At 37.0% G+C, this 22,749-nt stretch overlaps 1 long non-coding RNA gene across 1 annotated transcript; it reads right to left on the bottom strand.

Moving 5' to 3' along the window:
- Positions 1-13,514: 13,514 nt before the first annotated feature.
- Positions 13,515-16,491, bottom strand: LOC110868653. The gene is made up of 4 exons (XR_002552630.2): positions 15,902-16,491; positions 14,864-14,927; positions 14,076-14,713; positions 13,515-13,981 (listed from the first exon to the last, which is right to left on the bottom strand). It is a non-coding gene; the product is annotated as an uncharacterized LOC110868653 (long non-coding RNA).
- Between the last annotated feature and the right edge of the window lie 6,258 nt (positions 16,492-22,749).

Genomic DNA, 22,749 nt, shown 5'->3' with positions numbered 1-22,749 from the left:
GATTTAGTAAAACTTATATTTTTAACTTGGTTTCTTTAGAAATCATCCATTAAAGTTTTAGATCTACATGATTAATAACTTACTTTGATCATTTCTTAACAAGAAACAACTTTATTATTTCAAGTTCATGATCTTTGTGTGGATGATCCATTAATCTCTAACATGTTCATCCTCTAATCTTGCTAGATTATGTTTTTAATCATGATCTAGCAAGATCATATGATGATCAACATGATTTTCACAAACAATCAACAATCATCAAGCATAACAACTCATATTCATCAAGATTTCTTCATATTTTAAGCTTATGTTCAAGTTTACTTCTTGTGATTCTTAGTGTTCTTCAAGCTTATGATTATGATTGTTCTTTTAACAACTTAAAATGGAAGTAAAATAGCAAGATCAAGGTTCTTACCACTAGCAATATGAGTAATCTCCTTTTTGTAAATTGTTTTTCAAAACCTCACTTAATTAATTATATAGTAAGCAGTTATTGAGTATTTGTAAAGATACAATTATCGTCGGTATGTTGGGGTTTTGTATACAAATTTTGTTACTGCCTTGTGAGGAGTAACATTTCCACAAGTCGGGTTGACAGTACCGTGGGTGATAATTGATATGACTTCCAAACAAATGTAATTGCGAGACTGCCCTCAATACTGTACAATGGTTTTTATTAAAACTTGATTAAACTGGGATTCACTCACTAGTATTTCCCACTGACAAAATGTTTTTAACGCGTTTCAAATAACAAAATGTGAAAGCTAAATAGAAGCCAGCTGGACAGCACTGAAGGCTTGGAAAAATGGCAATAAAGTTACCTAAAAAAATAAATAGATGTTTTTATTAAATAAAATAGGGTTTATCCCTATGAAAATGTGTGTACTTGAAACTTGGGATTTTTCCCATGTGTTTAATATATTAAAAAGCGTGGTATTTTACTCTGATAAAATATTCCTAACTACGGTCCTGATGTAAATTCCGCTGCCAAAATTGATAAAACAACAGATACCACCGAAACTGGTCGCGGCCGCCCGTTCCCGGGTTGTTAGGGGACGGTGGTTGCGACAGAAGGTGGTATCAGAGCTAAGCCACTGATTCAGCCACAGAAGTATTCTGCTGATACCAAAATTCAATCTGTTAGGAAATAAATTATGGAAATACGTGCATAATTGTATTTTATTTGACTATTTGTTAGTTTACAGTATGAGCGACCAAGGACCATCTGACGCGTACCGTCAATTGTCTAGTTCGCCTAGAAGCGAAGGCGCCTCTTCTCAGCCTGCCCACTCGGGGTACTCCGCTGATAATGAAGAAGGAATATTCGTGTTTAAGGCTCAGTCAGAAGAGCCATTCCCTCAGAAAAAGAGAGGATGGTTCAGTAGGGGAGCACATGAGCGTAGGAAACGTATGAAAAACTTACAAGACCAGAGAGCACAGCAGCCAAAAGAGAAACAGATGCCCATACCCAAGACATGCTCAATAGGGGTATAGCCAACATCCATATCTTAGCAACCACAACAACCGACCCTAACCTGGAACAACTGTTAACACCCCAACCATTACAGCCCATGGAAATAGAAAATGACCCTGAAAATCAAGTAGAAATGCATGATTTTAACCCGGAGGAGATACCTAGGGTACCCGCACCAAATCCCTTAGACCCAAATTATGACCCATGGTGGGATGACAATAGGGACTATGTGCAACGTTACCTGATACACGAAGACATGCCCATGGCGAACCTAGGAGCCTACCCAGGTTTGGACCCTCTAGATCCCTATTACGATAACGATGTATACATTAGGGAGATTTTAGAGAATCCTTACCCACTCCAGGCACCTACACCCCCATACCAGGAACCCGCACCCCAGATTCCAAACCCAGTCCTAGAACCTGCACCCCCAATGAGTGTAGAAAATGTACAAGAACTCAGGACATTTGGTGAGGAAATCTTAGAGAGTAGTGAAAGGATGAGACAGGTGGGAGAGCGACTCGTCTGAAAGTACGACGAGCGCAATATGGATTTCTGGATGAATCCATATCCATGAATGTGATGGTGGAGATAGTGATAATAATAGTAATAATAATAATAATAATAAAATATGTGTGTATGTGTATGGAAAAAAAAACTACGGATGCCTACTACTAGTAGTGTAACTTTAAATTTCAGTCGGTATTGTAATTTTAATTTCCAGTATCGGTTTGTAGTAGATGCATATTATAAAAAAAAAGAGTAAAGTCGCAATGATTGACGCTTTTGACCAAAGTGTTTTGTCATGTGATTGGCTATATTAAATATTATTTTTTGATATTAATACGTGGTAAATGTTTAAAATTCAGATGGACAACAAAGTGAACCAGGAAAACCTGAACAATGAAAACCTGAATGACAACAACCCGAATAATGATAATCTGAATAATGAGAATCCGAACAACAATAACAGTGGAAACCAAGTGGATAATAGTGCCATCCAACACATAGTGGCACAAGGAATTATAGATGCAATGCCATTTATTATTCAAACTGTTAACCAAACGGATAATAAAAGTAAACATAGTAGTAAGCGACCAACTGAACCGGAACACAGCATAAACAATGGGCCCGTACTTCAAGTGCCCATTCCCAAAAGAAGAAGAACCATGCCTTATGGTTGTTCTTATAAAGAATTCTGGTCCTGCAAACCAATAGAATTCCCGGGCAATGAAGGACCCATTGCAGCTCTACGCTGGATAGAAAAGACTGAGGCTGTCTTAAAAATAAGCAAGTGTGCAGAAGAGGACATGGTAATGTTTGCTTCCAATATGTTTAAGAATTCAGCCTTAGAATGGTGGAACACTATCCTCCAGACTAGGGGAAGTGACCGGGTTTACAATATAGAATGAGAGGAATTTAAAAATATGGTAGAAAGGAAATTATGCCCTCCCAATGAAAAGGAACAGATAGCCAATAAATTCCTAAACCTTAGGATGACTGGAGTAGATAGTAAGGGTTATACTACTACATTCTTTGAATATGCCAGAATAGTGTCAACCCTTGCATCACCTGAACCTGTATTAATCTCCCGTTACATCTGGGGATTAATTGGAGATATTAGGCATGTAGTCAAGGCAGCTAGACCCCAAACTATAGAAGAAGCTGTAGAACTAGCCAATACCTTGACAGGTGAATTAATCCGTATAAGAGAAGAAGACCCGAGGAGAAACCTAGCTCAAAGGCTTACCCAAGATTTCCGTTCTAGAAATTACAACCGTAGGAATGTAGCTTCTACCTCTGCGCCCTACTGTAAGGCTTGCAAGAAGAAGCATTCGGGAAAATGCTCCACTCATTGCAATTTCTGTAAGTTACCAGGACACAAGGAAGAAGATTGCAGGAGGAAATCTAGTAATGGATTGTGCTTCAACTGTGGAGAAAAAGGCCACATCAAGCCAAATTGTCCGAAGCTAGTTCCAGCCATGGGTAACAAGAACACTAAAAATGCTAGAGCATTTGTTCTGACGACAGATGAAGCTAAGATGATTCCAGACGTGATAGCCGGTACGTTTTTAGTTAATGATGTTTTTGCTAAAGTATTATTTGACTCTGGTGCGAACCAAAGTTTTATTAATACTTCGTTTTGCAAACTTCTTAATCAATCATTAACTAAACTCCCACAAGGGGTGAAAAGATCACAATTAAAGGAGATAAACCATCTAGGTCCACAAAATTCATTTCTGTGATGAAAATAGCAAGTTATATAAGAAAAGCATCTTTAGTGTATTTGATTTCTATAATCACTAAAACTAAAGGAAAAGAACTAAAAGACATTCCAGTAGTGTCTCAGTTTTCAGACGTGTTTCCAGAAGAATTACCAGGACTACCGCCAGACAGGGAAGTTGAATTCAGAATCCACCTACTACCAGGGACAGCACCAATTGCTAAAGCACCTTACCGTTTGGCACCCGCAGGAACTAAAGAAACAATTAGACGAATTGTTGGAGAAAGGATTCATACAACCAAGTTCACCGCCGTGGGGAGCGCCGATTTTATTCGTTAAAAAGAAAGATGGATCGATGCGTATGTGCATCGACTACCGTGAATTGAACAAGGTCACGATTAAGAATCGGTACCCATTACCAAGAATCGATGATCTGTTTGATCAATTGCAAGGTGCTCGATTTTTCTCCAAAATCGATTTAAGGTCAGGATATCATCAATTAAAGGTACAGGAAGAGGACATTCCTAAGACCGCATTTAGAACAAGGTATGGCCATTATGAATTTACTGTCATGCCATTTGGTTTAACCAATGCCCCAGCCAAATTTATGGACATGATGAACCGAATATGTAAGCCATATTTGGATAAATTCATAATTGTCTTTATAGATGATATTCTTATTTACTCTAAGAGTAAAGCAGAACATGCACAGCATTTGCACGCACTTCTAAGTTTATTAAGGAAAGAAAAGCTTTATGCTAAGTTTTCAAAGTGCGAGTTTTGGTTAGAACATGTATAGTTTCTTGGACACATAGTCAATCATGAAGGAATTCATGTGGATCCCACAAAGATCGAGGCGATTACCAAATGGAAAACCCCTGAGTCACCAACCGAGGTTAGAAGTTTATTAGGATTGGCCAGTTATTATAGAATATTTATGCGTGATTTTTCTAGAATAGCTATTCCCTTAACAAAGTTAACCTGTAAATCCATTAAGTTTGAATGGGGACCAAAACGGGAAGAAGCATTAAGAATTCTTAAGCAAAGACTAACCCACGCACCCATACTAGCGTTACCAGAAGGAACTGAAGATTTTATAGTATATTGTGACGCTTCTAAGTTAGGTTATGGATGTGTATTGATGCAACGCCAAAAGGTTATAGCTTATGCATCTACGCAACTTAAGAATCATGAAGAAAACTATTCAACCCAGGATTTGGAATTAGGAGCTATAATTTTTGCTCTTAAGATTTGGAGACATTACCTTTATGGTAGTAAGTTTACTATTTTCACTGATCATAAGAGTTTAAGGTATGTTTTTAGGCAAAAAGAGTTGAATACGAGACAAAGACGCTGGATGGAGATACTTAGTGATTATGATTGTAATATCCAGTATCATGCAGGAAAAGCCAATGTAGTGGCTGATGCTTTAAGCCAAAAGTATCATGAAAAGCCAAAAAGGGTACGTTCTCTTAAATTAAATATACAAATAGATTTAAATGAACAGATTAGAAAAGCACAAGAATCAGTAATCAAGGAAGATACTGAAAAGTTAAAAGGAATGATCAAGGAATTAGAACAAGGAACAGATGGAATTTGGAGATTCCATAAAAAGAGAATGTAGATACCTAAATTAGGGAACCTACGCCACCATATATTAGAAGAAGCCCATAAATCTAAGTATACGATGCATCCTGGAAGCGATAAGATGTATCAGGATTTAAGAAGGAATTTTTGGTGGATAGGATTGAAAAAGGACATAGCAGCCTATGTTTCTACATGTTTAACTTGTTCACAAGTTAAAGCTTAACATCAGAAACCCTCAGGCTTGTTGCAGCAGTTAGAAATGCCAGTGTGGAAATGGGAATTGATAACAATGGATTTTGTTACTAAATTACCCAAAACAAGGAAAGGTAATGATACAATCTGGGTGATTGTAGATAGGTTAACCAAGTCAGTTCATTTCCTACCAATGAAGGAAACTTCCAGTATGGAACAATTAGCTAAGCTTTATGTAAATGAAATAGTTTCATTACATGTAATTCCTTTATCAATTGTGTCTGACAGAGATAGTCATTTTACCTCTCATTTTTGGACAAGTTTCCAAAAAGCCATGGGAACCAAGTTGAATCTAAGCACAACTTATCATCCTCAAATGGACGGACAAAGCGAAAGGACAATTCAGACGATGGAAGACATGCTTAGAGCTTGTGTAATTGTTTTCGGAGGTAATTGGGACGATCACTTACCATTAATAGAATTTTCTTATAATAACAGTTATCACACAAATATCAATGTTGCACCATTTGAAGCACTTTATGGACGAAAGTGTCGAACCCAGTCTGTTGGGCAGAAATTGGGGAAAAGCAACTATCTGGACCTGAGATAATGCAAGAAACAACCGACAAAGATCATTCAAGTCAAGGAACGACTGAAAGCAGCACGTGATCGACAAAAGAGCTATGCAGATAACAGGCAAAAACCGTTGGAATTTCAGGTAGGAGACAAAGTGTTATTGAAAGTCTCTCCTTGGAAAGGAGTGGTAAGATTCATCAAAAGGGGAAGCTAAGTCCCAGGTGTGTTGGACCTTTTGAGATTATTAGAAGAATAGGACCTGTAGCCTATCAGCTACAACTGCCAGAGGAAATGGCAGGAATACATGATGTATTTCATGTATCTAATCTCAAGAAATGCTTAGCTGATGAATCACTTGTAGTGCCTCTAAAGGACATAGAGGTAAATGAACAACTTAAATTTTTAGAGAGGCCTCTACAGATTGAAGACAGGAAAGTCAAAAACCTCAAGCACAAGAGATTAGTTCTGGTCAAAGTAAAGTGAGACTCCAAAAGAGGACCAGAGTATACATGGGAGCTTGAATCTGAAATAAAAAGAAAAATATCCACACTTGTTTATCTCGAGGACGAGCTCTAAAACAAGGTGGGGAGGATATAACAACCCTCCTGAATTTTTCTAACACCCTAATATATATATTAAAATACCCTTATATGTCTTAAAATACACCCCGTATGTAAAAACCGAGCCCAAAATATGATATAGCATTAAAAATAAAATAAAAACAAAATTTTTGTATCGCTCGCGGGCCGCGTAAGACCACATAAGGGTCTACGCGGGGCGCGACAGCCCGTCAACGCGGCGAAACCCTGAGCCGACACGTATCATGATCGTGTCAAGGCTAGGGGTGGTGACCGTTCAAGGCTAAGGTCTACGCCCCTATGTCGCGGGCCGCGTAAGCCTTAACCTAAGCTTACGCGGGGCGCGAGAAACTCGAAGTGCAGCCCTATAAATTGGGAACCTCAGCTTTCACTTTCTGACGCTCACACACACTTCTCTCTCTCGAATTTCTTAATAGTAGAAGCAATTTTCGGGTATAATACCCCCTAATTAACAAAGTTCTGCTCCGTTGTAAGTATCATAACCCCTGGATACGTATTAGATACTCTGCCCGATTGATCTAGGGTTCCGTAACGGCTGTCGTGGTTCTGCCCGACGTAGTCATTGGAATGCCGTCTTGGGGAGGGTATTACTAATGTTAAAACGGGTTATTATACTAACACGTGTGCATTTGTGTAATTTATAGATTGTCACCAGGAAACCCTAAAGGATAATCTAAGACAGCAATATGAGTAATCTCCTTTTTGTAAATTGTTTTTACAAAACCTCACTTAATTAATTATATATTAAGCAGTTATTGAGTATTTGTAAGGATACAATTATCGTCGGTATGTTGGGGTTTTGTATACAAAATTTGTTACTGCCTTGCGAGGAGTAACATTTCCACAAGTCGGGTTGACAGTACTGTGGGTGGTAATTGATATGAGTTGGAAACAATTGTAATTGCGAGACCGCCCTGAATACTGTACAATGGTTTTTATTAAAACTTGATTAAACTGGGATTCACTCATAAGTATTTCCCATTGACAAAATGTTTTTAACGCGTTTCAGGTAACAAAATGTGAAAGCCAAATAGAAGCCAGCTGGACAACACTAAAGGCTTGGAAAAGTGGCAATAAGGTTACCTAAAAAAATAAATAGATGTTTTTATTAAATAAAATAGGGTTTATCCCTATGAAAATGTGTGTACTTGAAACTTGGGATTTTTCCCATGTGTTTAATATATTAAAAAGCGTGGTATTTTACTCTGATAAAATATTTGTAACTACGGTCCTGATGTAAATTCTGCTGCCAAAATTGATAAAACAACAGATACCACCGAAACTGGTCGCGGCCGCCGTTCCCGGGTTGTTAGGGGACGGGGGTTGCGACAAGAGAGGTCCTTGAACTTCCGAAAGCTCCTAGCTCCTTTATGTGATCTCTAACACCTTTGTATAAGCTTGGATTGTATGAGAATGGATGAATGATGGTGGATGTGTGGGTGTGGATGTTCGGCCGAGAACACCAAGGGGAGAAGGAGAAGTGGTGTGTGTTTTAGTGTGTGAGAAATGAAGTTATGAACTCATGGTGCATTCTTATAATCCAACTTCAAGTGTTAACCCTTGTATAACATGTTTAGGAAAGTAATAGCATATCTATTATAATATTGAAACAAATCAACAAAGTGGGTCCCTTGTTGGGGCCGTAAATAGGTGGGGGGGGGGATAGTAGGCTAGGCTTGTAACTAAGTTAGTTTTTTAGGTTAAAATCCAAGTATAAGTTAAGTGTTTTAGTTACTAGATATTTTTATGAGGTGTTATGATGTTCGGGGACCATAACTAGCTTGGTAATGTTAAAAAGTGCTTCAAGAAAAAAATTGGTGTTTCGGGTAGTGTCCGGTTGTTCGGTTGGTTACTGGTTTGTTAAGGTGCTAAACTATGCAGTTTTGTGTGCTTTATGTACCCTTTCATGACACTTTTGATTCCTGACACTTAGGAAAGCATTCAGGACCATTTAACCATATTTCTACATAATATTAGGTTGTTTAAATGCTGAAAATTGCTGATTTTTGCTGAATTCAGCACTTTATGTGAGTTTTAGGTACTTTCCGGCACTTAAACTATCTCTAGGAAGGCAGTTTTGTGATCCTTACTTTCCTACACACTATAATAGTGTCATACTTGGTTTCTTGCTCATTCTGTGTCTCAACACACTGTCTGTCTATATTCTGAGTTTTGTCAGCATATTCCTGATTTATCTGATAACTGTGCTAACTGTGTTTCGTGCATCAATTGAGTCAAATAAGCTTTTATGCAACAATGGTATAACATTAAGCAATATATAATACACATGTATGTATATGGAAATAATCAGTGAGCAGTTAATTATAATTCAGCACAATCATTAAGCACTAATCATGGTTTAATAATTGTACGGATACCTGAATTTTTGATAGTTGTCACAATCTGCTGGGCTTGAATGGTTTTGGCGGCCGGCGTAAAACTTGATCCCATGTTCCCCGACCCATGCCACTATAAAACGAAGTCAACAAGTCAATGGTGGTCTCCGCGGCATGCGACAGAACATGTCAACCTTGTCACGAAGCGTGACATGCTTCCCGATTTGATTTTTATTCATTTTCATCTTTTGATCATTCTTGTACGTCCCAGTCTTTGGATTTAGCTCATATTAGCTCATTTTGCACCTTGTTTTAGCTCTTATATTCATCCAAGACCTACAAAATATAAACAGATCAAATATATGACTATTATAAATAAAACGACACTTAAACTAACTAAAACTCGTACATGCTATGTCACACCCCGATATTTCCACGTATTACCAGTGGGCCTGGTGGGCCCGGTGGGGAGTATCATGACGTAATTGATATCATCATAATCAAGTAATCACAGTTCAATGTGTCGAGTCTCGGGTTCGATGCGGATTAGATCGTGCATATGTCATCATCTTTGATGATGACATCATATGATGACATCATATGATGACATCATCAATGTATCATCTCAAATAAGACAAAACATATTTGGTCCAATGAAAGCTAACCGTTTGAAGACATGAATCATATGAAGACAAAGGCAAGTTGGTCCAATTAGATCACTCCATTTGAAGGTCCAATGAAATGCCACCATTTGAAGATCCAATCATGATTGAAGTCAACCGTTTGAATATGTTTGTAATTGTTGACCGTTTGAGATGTTGTTCGTTTGAAATGATGTAACCGTTTGTAATGGCTTGGCCGTTTGAATGGTTTCAAACGATAGGTGGTGTACTATAAATAGATCTCAAACTGTCATCATTTGTAACGGTCAGGTCTGTTGATACCGAAGTGCTGCCGGTATTTCCTCTCGCTGTAAACTTTGTCAATTGAATATAAAAGAGGATTAAAGTGATTTTCTAGTTGTTTTTAAGTGCGTTTCTTAGTTTCCGCCTCTGAAACGTACGAGAGCTCTTCCGAACGACTCATTCAGGTCGAAACCGGTCCTACACAATGCACAGCGGAAGTCTAAAGTAAAATATATTACAAACCGAATTGAAAGTATCAAAGTATTACAAACGGAATGTAAAGGATCCACAGGCGGATCAAAATAAAGAAAATATTATTCAATAGATTTTTAAGTGACAAAGCTTGCAAGATTCTTATTTATTCACTCAGGAGTAGCCAGCCTATTCCGCCTAGTACCTGCAATTTAGCCTTTTGGAAAATACGTCAGTTTATACTGGTAAATACAATTAACTGACACTTTTGAAAATGTTTTACGAAAATTGATTTTGAATGCACAAGGCACAAATAATCTTTTATCACTTGGGATAATTATTCAGAAATAAACTTGTAAAAGAATTATATGTTCGTTATACGTTCAGTAGCCCGGGCTGAATACCGGGTTAAAGATTAATAGACACACCACATAATATATCCTGCGGCGAGTTATTCTCGATCAGGCGGGTATATTATTTTTACATACGCACCGGTAGGTGTATGCCTACACCCCGTGCTTAAGTCGTGGCCATTTCAATGAATGAGCCGAGGATATCCAGGACATGGTCATTAACCCCCCCCCCCCAAAGGCTTAAAACAAACAAAACTGATTAAACGGGCTATCTCAATGATTTAACCTTCATATGATTAAAAATTCAATACCCGACCAAGCGGTATTTTATATACCATACCCCAAGCCCGTATAAGGGAAAATAAGTTAAAAGAATTTACCTGAGCAAATTACACAAATTTATCCCAGCCGTATACAATTGGCAAATGCAGATATCTTTTACTGGGCTCCTAAATCTGGAACGAAGGTTTTAATAACCTATTAGATTCCTAACGGGTCTTATTTAAGTTTAAACTTAGACCAGTTAGTGATGCGTGTTGAGTGTGTATATGGAATTAAGTATATTTTAAGCCCTTTTTACACGTTAGTCAAGTTTTAAATTTATAAAACACTATATTTTACTAACACCAAACACACATATGGGCAAGTGCACCCATCGTGGGCGTAGTATAGTGCTGGCAAGATACCGAGGTCGTCCGAGGACATAAGAGCTTTTAGTACCGGTTTATTCTCAACGTCTAATCAAATCAAAAGTTTAGAAAAAGGTTTTAAACTAGAAAAATAAAAACTAACTAAAATGCTGAAAAATAAAATAAAAGTAAAAACAGATAGACAAGATGAATCACTTGGCTCCGACTCGTGTATAGTGTAACCTTTGATTATTTCCGCACTTTTGCACTTTTTAAGAGATTATCTTAGTTATTGTAGTAGACCCCTCTTTTGAAGGTGACGTTACCCTCAACCCAGTAGTTTGAGTCAGCAGGGATACAATCCAAAAGGGTCGGATTATTGAAAGATAATTAATTAAGTTATTAATGCATATTGTGGTAGGCCCCTCTTTTGAAGGTGACGTTACCCTCGGCTAAGTAGTCTGAGTCAGCAGGGATACGATCCTAAGTAGCCGGGTTAAAATATTAATAGTAGTTTAACTTATGAGGGGATCAAAGAGTTTGGACTCCCGCCATCCAATACCGGTGGGTATTGAAGGAGGTCCTACTAAATTTGACCCAGGTCCTTTGTAGGATCTATACACTGAACAATGGCAAGACTCTTACCAAACCGTTCCCTTAACCCCCGACCAGGTAGCCAACATACCTCCATATAGACCGTGGAGATATGAATGGTGAAAATCTTTTATTTTATATAGACAGTAAAATAATGCCAAGACACCACGGACAAACGATAAGGAAGAATCACCTTCAACATAAGAAACTAGTTATTAAAGTCATTAATACATAACCAAGTAAAAAGTGCGAAAAGATTAAAAATAAAAAGTATTACACTAGACACTTGTCTTCACCAAGTGATGTAAGAGACTTACGCAAACATGGCCTTTGATTGTCAAGAACTCTTACGATCAATCTTGGATCCCGAGACGACTCACACACTCTATGATGGACAATGGATGATGGTGGTGGATGATGGTGTTGTGATGGTGGTGGGTGGTGGGTGAAGTGTGAGTGAGGTGGTGTGCCAAGGGATGAGTTGCAAGTGATCCAAGCACTCCTATTTATAGGCTGAACAGAAGCTCGGGCACGGCCTCATGTCTGTTGGGCATGGCCCCGTGTCCATCCTTCTCTCTTTCTTCATTAATTGCAGTTTGTCTGCATTAGTTGACCACGCCCCCGTGTCCGCTGAGCACGACCCCGTGTGCAAAAGCATATCTGTACTATCAAGATTTGCCTGGATTCTGCGAATCTTATAGTTGACCACGGCCCCGTGTCTGCTGAGCACGGCCCCGTGGTGGGCGATGGAAGCTTCTACAACTTTGTCTTTTCTGCTGACACTTGGGCATGCCCCCGTGCTCGCTGAGCACGGGGCGTGTTCAGCCTTCTGTCTTCTTGATTTTGCTTGGGAAGATGTTGTCGGGGGGTCGGGCATGCCACGTTTGTTCCTTTTCTTGTATTTGTGTTAGATTTAGTTGCCTTTTGCTTCTTTTGTTCATTTGAGCTCATTTAATCCTGAAAATACAAAAGGAAGACAAAAACACACTTTTTCCAACATTAGTACTAAAAAGGGGTTAGTTTTATGCCACAATTGATGTAATTTATATGTTGCATTTTGTGCACATCAAATACCCCCACACTTGAATCTTTGCTTGTCCTCAAGCAAAACTCTTTATAATGTGGCTTTACACTCCCAAATGGAATGGGTAGAAGAGAAGGTTTTTGGGCTTGTCATAGAGTGTCGGGATTTCCAAGATTCTTTATTAAGTTTTATTTTTATTTATTTACAATCCTATTCGTCATGATTTATTTAAAAACGTTTCATAAGATAAATTACTTATTGGGGCATAACATGCCTTTTTAAAATTCCATTTTTATACGAATTCACACACTACAAGAAAATGAAGCTAGGGTAACCCCTAAAAAATGTTGCATTAAGCCTTGAAAAAGTTGCATTAGGCCTAATGCAACTTTTTATTGGGGGCTACATTAGAAGCAGTTACATTAGATCTAATGCAACTTTTTTAGGTCCTAATGCAACTTTTTTCTTAAGTGTTGCTTTTAGTATACAAATGCAACTTTTTTTCTATGCAACTTTTATAACACTCAAATGCAACTTTTTTTTTTATATTTTAGATACAAAATGTAACTTTTTTTTCACTCAAATGCAACTTTTTATAGACGTAAATGCAACCTTTAATATGATTTAGTTACAAAAATGTAACCCTTTTTTAGAGCTAAAGCAACTATTATTTTCTTTTTATTAGAAAAATGCAACCTTTTTTGCACTAAATGCAACATTTTTTTATGAATTTTAGTTACAACAAATGCAACTTTTTATATCAAAATGCAACTTTGTACTATAAATTTTATTGCTATTATTCGATATACATTGAATCGCAATTACGCTATAACAAATAATGACAAATATCATTGATAGAGAAATAGTGTACTTTAACATACTTGTTCAAACTTAAATAACAATGTGGTCAACACAAAGTTTCAATACAATAATAAAAAGAAATGGAAACATTCTACTCATCTCGATCTCCAACAGGCAGTCGTTTCATAACTTGCTGCATCAAAGCTTCCAAGTTTTGTCGTTGGTTGTCAATGTCTTTTTGCATAGCTTCCAGCTCAGCCTTTTTTCTTTCATGATCCTCTTCAATCTCATTACGCATTTCCAGCAAGTGGTTGCTTTAAATGATTCCATCAGCCCTTCCGGAATCATGTATGATGATGTGCAAGCACCATCTACCTTTTTCACTAATGTATTTGTAACGCCTCTACCACTGATATCGTTTTTTTCTATATAATTTTCCTTATTTGCAATTGTCATATGTTCCATGTCTTCATACTCTGTCTTGATCAGCCTCATCTTGTAATTTGGAATGACATACAATTAATATATAGCATAACAAAAATATTAAAACAACAAACAAACATATACTTGAATCACTCAACAAAAGTACCTTGAGATCTCATAATATCCCCTTGATCTTCATCAGTTTCCAAACAATCTAGTTTCATATTTAAACCATTAACATGTTAAAGCATAAATAAGTTATTTACCTACTGAGTCTGAAATAACCATAATAGGTAAAACTTAAATTGCTACCGCAGCCACCGCCGCCGCAGCCAGACATAACCAACCAGTATGTATTCACCGCCGCCACACCATACCTTATGTTGATCATCAAAAGCTGTGACTATTTGGAATGATGTTAACCTTAAAAAAAGACTTTAAAGATTGAAGCTGATGAAGAAAACCCTGGAAAGTTTATTGTTTCTTTCACTTTTGATGCCACTGTTGCTTGCAGCATAACCCTCTATTTCTTTGCTAAAGAAGGAGATAACTGTAACCTAACTTCCATTAAAGAAGACTCGATTTCGCCAGTAACCCTAAACTTCCAACAAGGTTTGGGCCAGAGGTTTCGACAAACACTAGGAACGGGAATCGATCTCTCGGCGTATGACTATGACGAATCAGAGCTATCAAAAAGGAATGACACGAGTGTATACCTACTAGCCATGAAAGCAGAAGCAACTCCAAGTTCACCAGAAGACGGGAAACAATATCCGAGTGTCACTAATTCCCAACCTCTTTTCTCTGCATGAGATAAAGACAGTTAGAAATAGATTGATTACATTTTCTATATAAGTAACCTACATATAGTTGTTATAGGTAAATGGATTACACACATCAACAAGAACTGATATAGATATAAAGTGAAAACAAGACAAAAGAGGAACAACTTACTTGGTAGAACCTCATCTCAGAACTCTGCAACCAGTATAAAACTCATAATACATTTGAACTAGATCTGAAAATAAAATAACATAGGAGTGTTAAGTTGTTGAAAATTTACTTGTTTAAACTTATAAAGAAATTTAGACCAGTTGTATTAACTACCTGAGCTTTTTTAAACCAAGACATAAATATGAAATAAACAAACGACCAATCCATTTAAATCTGCAAATACAAATCTCTTAAAAAAAATGGATGCTTATGTATATTGTTGTTTTGTTCGTAAATCACTAAATCATTGAGTTCCCACTTATAAAAACAAATTGATAGTCCTCTTTGAACCTTTTTTTGTTAAGCAAGAGTGCCAACCCTGCCAATTAGATTAAATGAGGAGCGCCAACGAATGATGTCCACAGTCTACAAATATGTATCATTACATTATGCCAGAAAAATAACAGACCATGATCTAGTAAGCACACATAGCCAAAAACAGATAGCACATGATCAGAGATGGTATTCAAAATAAATTAAACGAACTGTTGATCACCTCAAAATATTTAAACAAGATTAGGAATACCTTATGCTCAAAATAAATATGAATCAAATCTTATTCATTGAAATAGTAAATACTTGAAAAGTAAAAGAAAAAAAAAATTGTTTAATTGAAACATGAATAGATGAAAGGACTGTTTTGAAACATGAATAGATGAATAACTGTTTTGGCAATTGCAAATCAAAATTAAATTTGATTGGTCATGTTCATGTAACAGTGGATTTAGCCGATGTAAGTCACCTACAAATCAATTCGATTACTTCCCATGTAAATCATCATGTTGTCAAATTGTACATGTAATTTTAGCATAAGTTAAATGAGCAAACGAATTTTATCTTTGGACATAAACATACTGATGGAACTACCGAACAAAATTAAAATGCAAATTCAGTTCAAACTAAAAATAAATAAGCAACACATAGTTACATGGTTTCATATAAAAACATAGTGAGATATTTTTTTATCAATCGAACATAACAATTTTCTTTTTTACTGACCTAGGGTTGAAGGTGGACTGAAGCTCTGATCGAAACACTTGCAACGGGCGATTGACTGATAGAACCACTTTTCATCACCGGCTAATGAATCCTTCTAGTGATAATATCACACGCAATCACTGGCATATTAGGTAATTGATGGTAATGGTAGAATTGAGTTATGGCGGTTGGAGAGTGGAGAGGGAAACTAAATTTTTTAAAGTAATTTCCGTTGTTCTTACTGCTATGTGGGCTTGAGAGCAAGAGAGGGAAAGTAAAAAATTTTGCTTACGAAATTGCCGCTAATGGATTGATCAATCACTAAAAACCTAATTTCAAATCAAAGAGATTTGGGGAAAAGTGGGTAACCGAGGTAGGGATGGCAATGGATTGGGTTTGGGACGAGTTTAGATAATCCCAAACTCAAGCCCGGTTAGATATCCTTGTCTCAAACCCGTTCCAAAATCTGTCAAGTTTCTAACAGGTAAATATCCATCGGGTATACTAACGGGTTTCGGGTAAACCAACGGGATTTCGGGTAAACCAACGGGTTTCTCATTTTCTTATTTTTTTCAACATGAATTGATGGATTTGTGATCAAATTGATATGTCTAATTTCATTGCAGTAGGGAAAATTCTTTTCTTGATTGCCTACCATATTTCTAGTTTGTTCCGAACTATAACGACCCGAGTCAATCATTATCGGCTTCACTCTCCTGTTCTTGCAGAATCAACGCAAAAATTAAACAAATGAATCAGTCACCGCAAATTTCCATTTTCAGCCCACTTGTTAGGCGTTTACTAAATTATAGTAGGGTTGGGTTACAGTTCATCTAGGGCTTAAATAAAAGTTAAATGAAAGAGAATTAATACAAATCGGTGGATGAGTCAGATGAGTTGAAACCTAAAAGTGACCCAGGTGTATTTTTTAAAATGTTGATTAAAAAAACAAATAGATTATTAGTGTAAATAATAGTCTTTATAATCAGATTTAATGTATTAATCAGATTTAAAATACACACCAACACATTTTTGCAAAAATTTGCACCCTTTTAAAAAAAAGTTGCAACTCTCAGTAAAATTTTGCAACTTTTTAATAAAATGTTGTAAATTCAATATAATTTTGCAACTTTTTATGAAAAAAAGTTGCAAATGTATTATAATTTTGTAACTTTTTATGAAAAAGGTTGCATTATATCTTTTAATGCAACCTTTATATTCAACAGAGTTGCATTACAGTCAAATACAACTCATCCGAAAAAGGTTACTTTTAAAAAGTTGCATTAGGCTTGTTTTCTAGTAGTGACATACCTCACGGGGGATCACTCAACACTCGGCCAAAGGTGTATTTTTAGTGAATCACTCGAGAGCGGCATGGAACTTACTCCTACCATAAGCTTGCTAAGCAATCAATCCTCCTCCTTTTTAACTATATACCTTTGTAAATATCAAGAGGACTTTTTTTTGGGTGAAGGGTTAGGCTTGGGCTAAAGGTGAGTGGTTGGGTTAGTAGTTAGTAAAAGGGCGAAAAGCGTAAAAAGCGTCAGTTTTCGTAAGACTCGATATTTTTCAAAACTTTTTTTTTTTTCTATTTTGATGAAGTATCTCCTTCAAACAAAGTTATTTTTGACAAACTTGTTTGTTTATTTCTTTGATTTCATCATTTTCATTTTTTTTGAATCAAGTCATACTAAAAACCGAGCTTTGTTACTAAAATAAAGGGTTTAAAATAAAAAAGGGTTTAGGTGGATAAAGGGTGTTTGGTTTGGGTTATGAATTGAAAAGGTTTAGGCTCAAAGGGGTTAACTAGGGAGATTTTGGGTAGGTGGTAAAAAAAAGAAAAATAATGGTGTAGAAATAAAAAGGGTTAGTCCCAATGCCTCCATCATTTACTTACTCGGGTTTAAGTTGGTAAGGACCGGGAATGTATCGTCGTGGCAAGTTCTAGAGTCGTGAGAACCAAGCGGCTATTCACACAAGAAACGAAAAATGAGCATTTAGTTTAAAGATATGTATTTGTATGCTCAATAAAGGCTCAAAACTCAGTTTTGTGGGAATGGGTTTTTATGTGATCAAGTATATATAATCAAATTTTAACTAAGCTTGTCATGCCGTTTCATAATTTTCTTATGTTGGTTCTTTTTATCACGACGCTATCGGTTGTAAATTTGTAAAAACTATAACCTTTTTAGAATTTTGAAATTCCCAACTTAAACTTAGACAAGTAAAAAAATGAAAATTTTTGAAAAAATTTGGGGTGATTAGCGGTTCCAATAGAGTTTTGTGTAAGGCTTGTTAATTAGGACTTGCAAAATTCAAGGTTTTAGCATCCCCCCACACTTAAACTACACATTGTCCTCAATGTGTCCCAAAAATAAGTTTTTCGGTTGATTAAAATGTGTAAAAGTGGGTTAAAAACAAGATTTTATGTTACTGGGTAGCTGAATACGGGGTGGTGTGGGCTGAGCATGGCCCCGTGTCCAGACTGCTAGTACCAAAAGTAAACAGAAGGCTGGGCACGAGGGCGTGTTCAGTGAGCACGGCCCCGTGTCCAGTTACCTGAACTGGGCATTTTCTGTAGATTTTCGGGCACGGGGGCGTCTTGGGTTGAGCACAGCCCCGTGCTGAACTTGTTATACTGAAGAAAAATTGTCGAGAGGCTCTGTTTTTGTGCATGGGGTGTTGGTTCAAGCTTCCCTTAATATCCTTCACCATCCCGAGTGTGTTTTTATTCCTGAAAATTAAAACTAAACTAGAAAGCATAAAAAAATTATTCTAAACTAAACTAATGATAGTTCCGCGGAATGCCTCCGTGGTGCGCCACGTTTATAAAGGTCCTTGGCTAGACCCACCTTATCAGGTGGTTCTGGCTCATCTTCAATTAGGGGGTCGTCATTGCCGAATGGATATTTCATTGATCGCTCAAGATCGACACTTATTTTGAAGGCCCCTAATTGAATGGGTAGATTGTTATGCTTCCGATTTTCCAAAGCTTCGTGGGTTCGTAAAAGGTCGTCCCAACACTAGAGGAGCGTCATCAAGGATGACAAAGTCGGTTGGGATTACCATTTGATTTGTTTGAACCAAGACATCCTCAACTATACCGATTGATTTTATAACTTTCCGATTAGATAGAAAAATGGGTATTTGAAGTGGAGAAAAATCACTAATACTTAATTTTTCGAAAATATAGTTGGGCATTATATTAACACAAAGATTTTTAACAATCATAATATTACTAATAAAGGAATTTTGAAAAAAATGGAACCGGTGTAATGTTGATTTCAAAAGGGTCTTCTTTTATTAGCGAAGTTTGATCATTTGTTACGTTAATGCTTACCGTTTCGTCAATTTTAGTGTTAGTGTTTAACTCTTTTAAAAACTTAGCATGAGTGGGAATTAAACAATGATTTTCGAAAGAGGGTGACAAGAGATTAATTTCTTGAAAATTAGACTCTTCTTGTATTTTAACGTTGTCGGATTCACCTTTTTCGTTGTTTAACTCATGTGTCAGTTCTTCACTTATTTGTTCTTCCATTTTTACCTCTTCAACTATTTCTTCGTTATTATTACAAGTTAATTCTTCTCCTGCGTGGGAATCCTCTTCCCTTGCGCGAGACTCTTTTATGTAACGTTCAATAGTTTTAAGGTGTCCTAGTATCTTTTCGGTTACTTCGGTGATAGAGAGGATCGGGATTTTCAAAGCTTGAATCCTGTTGTTCGATCCTTGGTTCCTCATAGTACTCATATGAAGTAGATGGTTCATACCATTGTTCTTCATTGTAAGCATATGATGGATAAGGGTCTGTTGGTGCATATTCTGTGACAACAGCTTAGATTTGGTCTTTGGATATCTTGTAATTAGTTAATCGATAAACAGTTAGCGGGTTTAGCTTTGTAATAGTGAAATAATAGAGTTTGGGCTAAACAAAACCCAATTGGGTCTAGGGGACGAATTGGGCCTTGCCCATGTAGTAAACCCTAATCTAACTTGTAAACCTTGTGTTATATAAACAAGGTTAGGCATTAGGGTTTAGGTTAATCAGCCAAAACAGTTTGTGTGAGAATTTCGTGAGAGCTATTAGGGCTTGGACGAATTTGAAGGTTGTTAGGGTTTTGATTGATTGTAATTCGTGAGATTGATAATCAATAGAAAACCCGGTTTGAAAGTGATTTGTTGATCCTACACGATTTCTGCTTTATTCTGATCAATAGGATTCCGCACTCTTGATTGGATTGACAATTCTGTGAAGATCCATACACATCAAGGGGACCTACAATTGGTATCAGAGCCATTAGGCTCCTGAAGGCTTGGTTCAGATTTGTGATTGGCAGAAACAGGGAGTGATTTCGAAATTGTTTGAAACCTGACAATTAGGGTTTCAAAATTTTCTTGTTTGTTTGATAAAATTTTCGAAATTTTCGGCTGTTTTGATCTTCTGTTTTGTTTGTTTGGTGTTTTGCAGGATTTTTGGAAAGATTTTGTTGATTCTGGAAAAGTTGTTGGCTGAAAGACTTGAAGATTCGAAGACTGTTCTTCGTGTTCTTCGTGTTTTTCGATCAGTTCTTGATAATTTTCGAGATTATTTTGCTGATTAGGATTTCTGATTTTGCAGAATTGTGTGGGAGAGGAGATAGAATCTTCAGAATTACGAACATATTAAGTTTCCAAAGTTACTGGGTGATTTTAACAAATTCGCAGACTGATCAGCGAATTTTGTTAGTGCACGAATGTCTATCGCCTTCGTCAATCCAAGCAGTAGCGAGAAACCGAAGAAATCAAGGCTTACTGTAATGTTTCGTTAGAAATAGCAAGGTGGCGTTTTGGTAATTAATGAGAAGTCTCATTAATTCCAAGGCCTATAAATAGGAGAGTTTGGATTAAAGTTTAAAACTTTTGGAAGACTTTTAAGACTTTTAGAAGACTTGAGCTCTCATTTGTACTTTTGGTGATCCAAGTTTAGAGAGAGAAAGTCTAGAGAGAGAAAGTCTTTGTACACATGATTCTTGTACCGAAATTGTCATATCTTGCAATAGATTCACGTTTCTAGTACGTTATTGTGTGTTCGATCACGCACGTTCATGGATTCCGCATGTCGAACGTTCGTTACGCAATCGAATGGCGTCAAAACCGGTCCTACAAATTTGAGACTTGATATCTCGGTGACCGGCGAACTTAAAATCCAAAGGCGACTTTGGTAACCGTATAATTTTCCACAGTGAAATCATTACGGTTTTCGGCGACTTTACTGGTCGTCATAATAGCGAAATTGACCAGCGAATTTGGGCGAAATTGATCAGCGAACTTGGCAGCAAATTTATCAGCGAACTTGAACTTGACAGCGAAATAGACCAGTAAATTTAACTGACTGACCAGCGAAATTAACAGCAAATTTAAAACCAGCAAATTTAAAAGGGTGGAATTTCAGTTGGCAAGCGTCGATAAAATTTCAGTGTTTTGCAAATAGAAATTGATCCATAGCTCGTTTGACGAAACCGTGTGCACCGTTGAACTCGGTTGATTTTTAGGACAATCCCGAATTCGGTTTTTGACATTATATATCATTGGATTCGTCTTTTCGAGACGATTCTAATGGTGTAATTTGGTAACCACTGTTTTCGGAGATATTTTGTACGGTTTTACCAGTCTGTTGCGTTAAAATGTTGAACATAATGAATTTGAATGCACCTAAGATGATGAAGGTGGAGAGTTATCTTACATGGAAGGACAACTTCAAATCCTTCATTGAATCTTAGGATGCACGCATGTGGATCTGTATTGTAGATGGGTACACAAACCCGACACACGATTTTGAGGGCAGACCACGTAGAACAGACTATGTGAACATGAAAGAGGATGATAAGAGGATGTATGAGGCTGAAAAGAGAGCCTTGGCTACAATAAAGATGTCCTTACCTGATAGCATCAAGCATACCTTCAAAAAGTATACAAATTCAAAGGATATGTGGGATGCATTAGAAAAGAGGTATCAAGGAAATGAAGATGTCAAAAGGAATAAAGTTGCGATCTCTACAGCACTAGAAGGTTCAAATGATTGTAGTGTTCATCTAGAAGATAATGAGAGTGCCACTCAGGCATTCATGGCAGAGATAGTGCAAGTTGATGAGGCTGAAACTACTGTGAGTGATGCTGAAGCTCAAGTGGAGAATGCTGAAGCAAAAGTGGATGCTGAAGTAGAGAAAGAGAGTGAAGCTGAACAGGTTGTTGCTATTCAAACTACAGAAGTTCATGAGGAAGAGGTACAATCTAATTCTGTGTGTTTGAAATGTCGTGAACTACAGGGTGAGGTTGACAGATTGTCAACACAAAATCAAAGTCTGGTAAGCGAGATGTCGAGCATAAAAGAATCAAACTTTTTTGCTAAAAGAAACGAATCTATATACTTGAAGAAGATAAGAGGCTATGAAAGTGAAATTGAAGCTTTAACCTGCACACTAAATGAAAAACTTCAAGTCATAGACCTAGCTCATGACATGATGGCTGAGAAAACAAAAGAGATTTCTGAAAAATGCAAAGAGTTGTCAGATGCACAACTCAAAATTGTTGAACTTGAAAAGAAATTAGGTCAATTCAGGGACTCTACTTTTGTTATGAAACACATGATGGGTGCGTTAAAGAAGAGTAATGACAAGACTAGTTTGGGCTTCCAGGGCTTTAATGAAGTCCCACCTCCTCTTAGTCATGACTATTCTTTCCTACCAGATGAAGATGAGCTAGCAGACTTTATGGCAACTACACCAAGTAGTTTCGCATCAAGTCAAGTGAGGGGTCTGAGAGTGATAATGCTAAGAAGAACAATAACAGGGAACATTTGAAAAAGACAAATTCACCTCCTAAGAGCAAAAAT

Source organism: Helianthus annuus, chromosome 12 (genome assembly GCF_002127325.2).
Source record: "Helianthus annuus cultivar XRQ/B chromosome 12, HanXRQr2.0-SUNRISE, whole genome shotgun sequence".
Lineage (NCBI taxonomy): Eukaryota > Viridiplantae > Streptophyta > Magnoliopsida > Asterales > Asteraceae > Helianthus > Helianthus annuus.
This window is presented reverse-complemented; position numbering and strand designations above follow the sequence as displayed.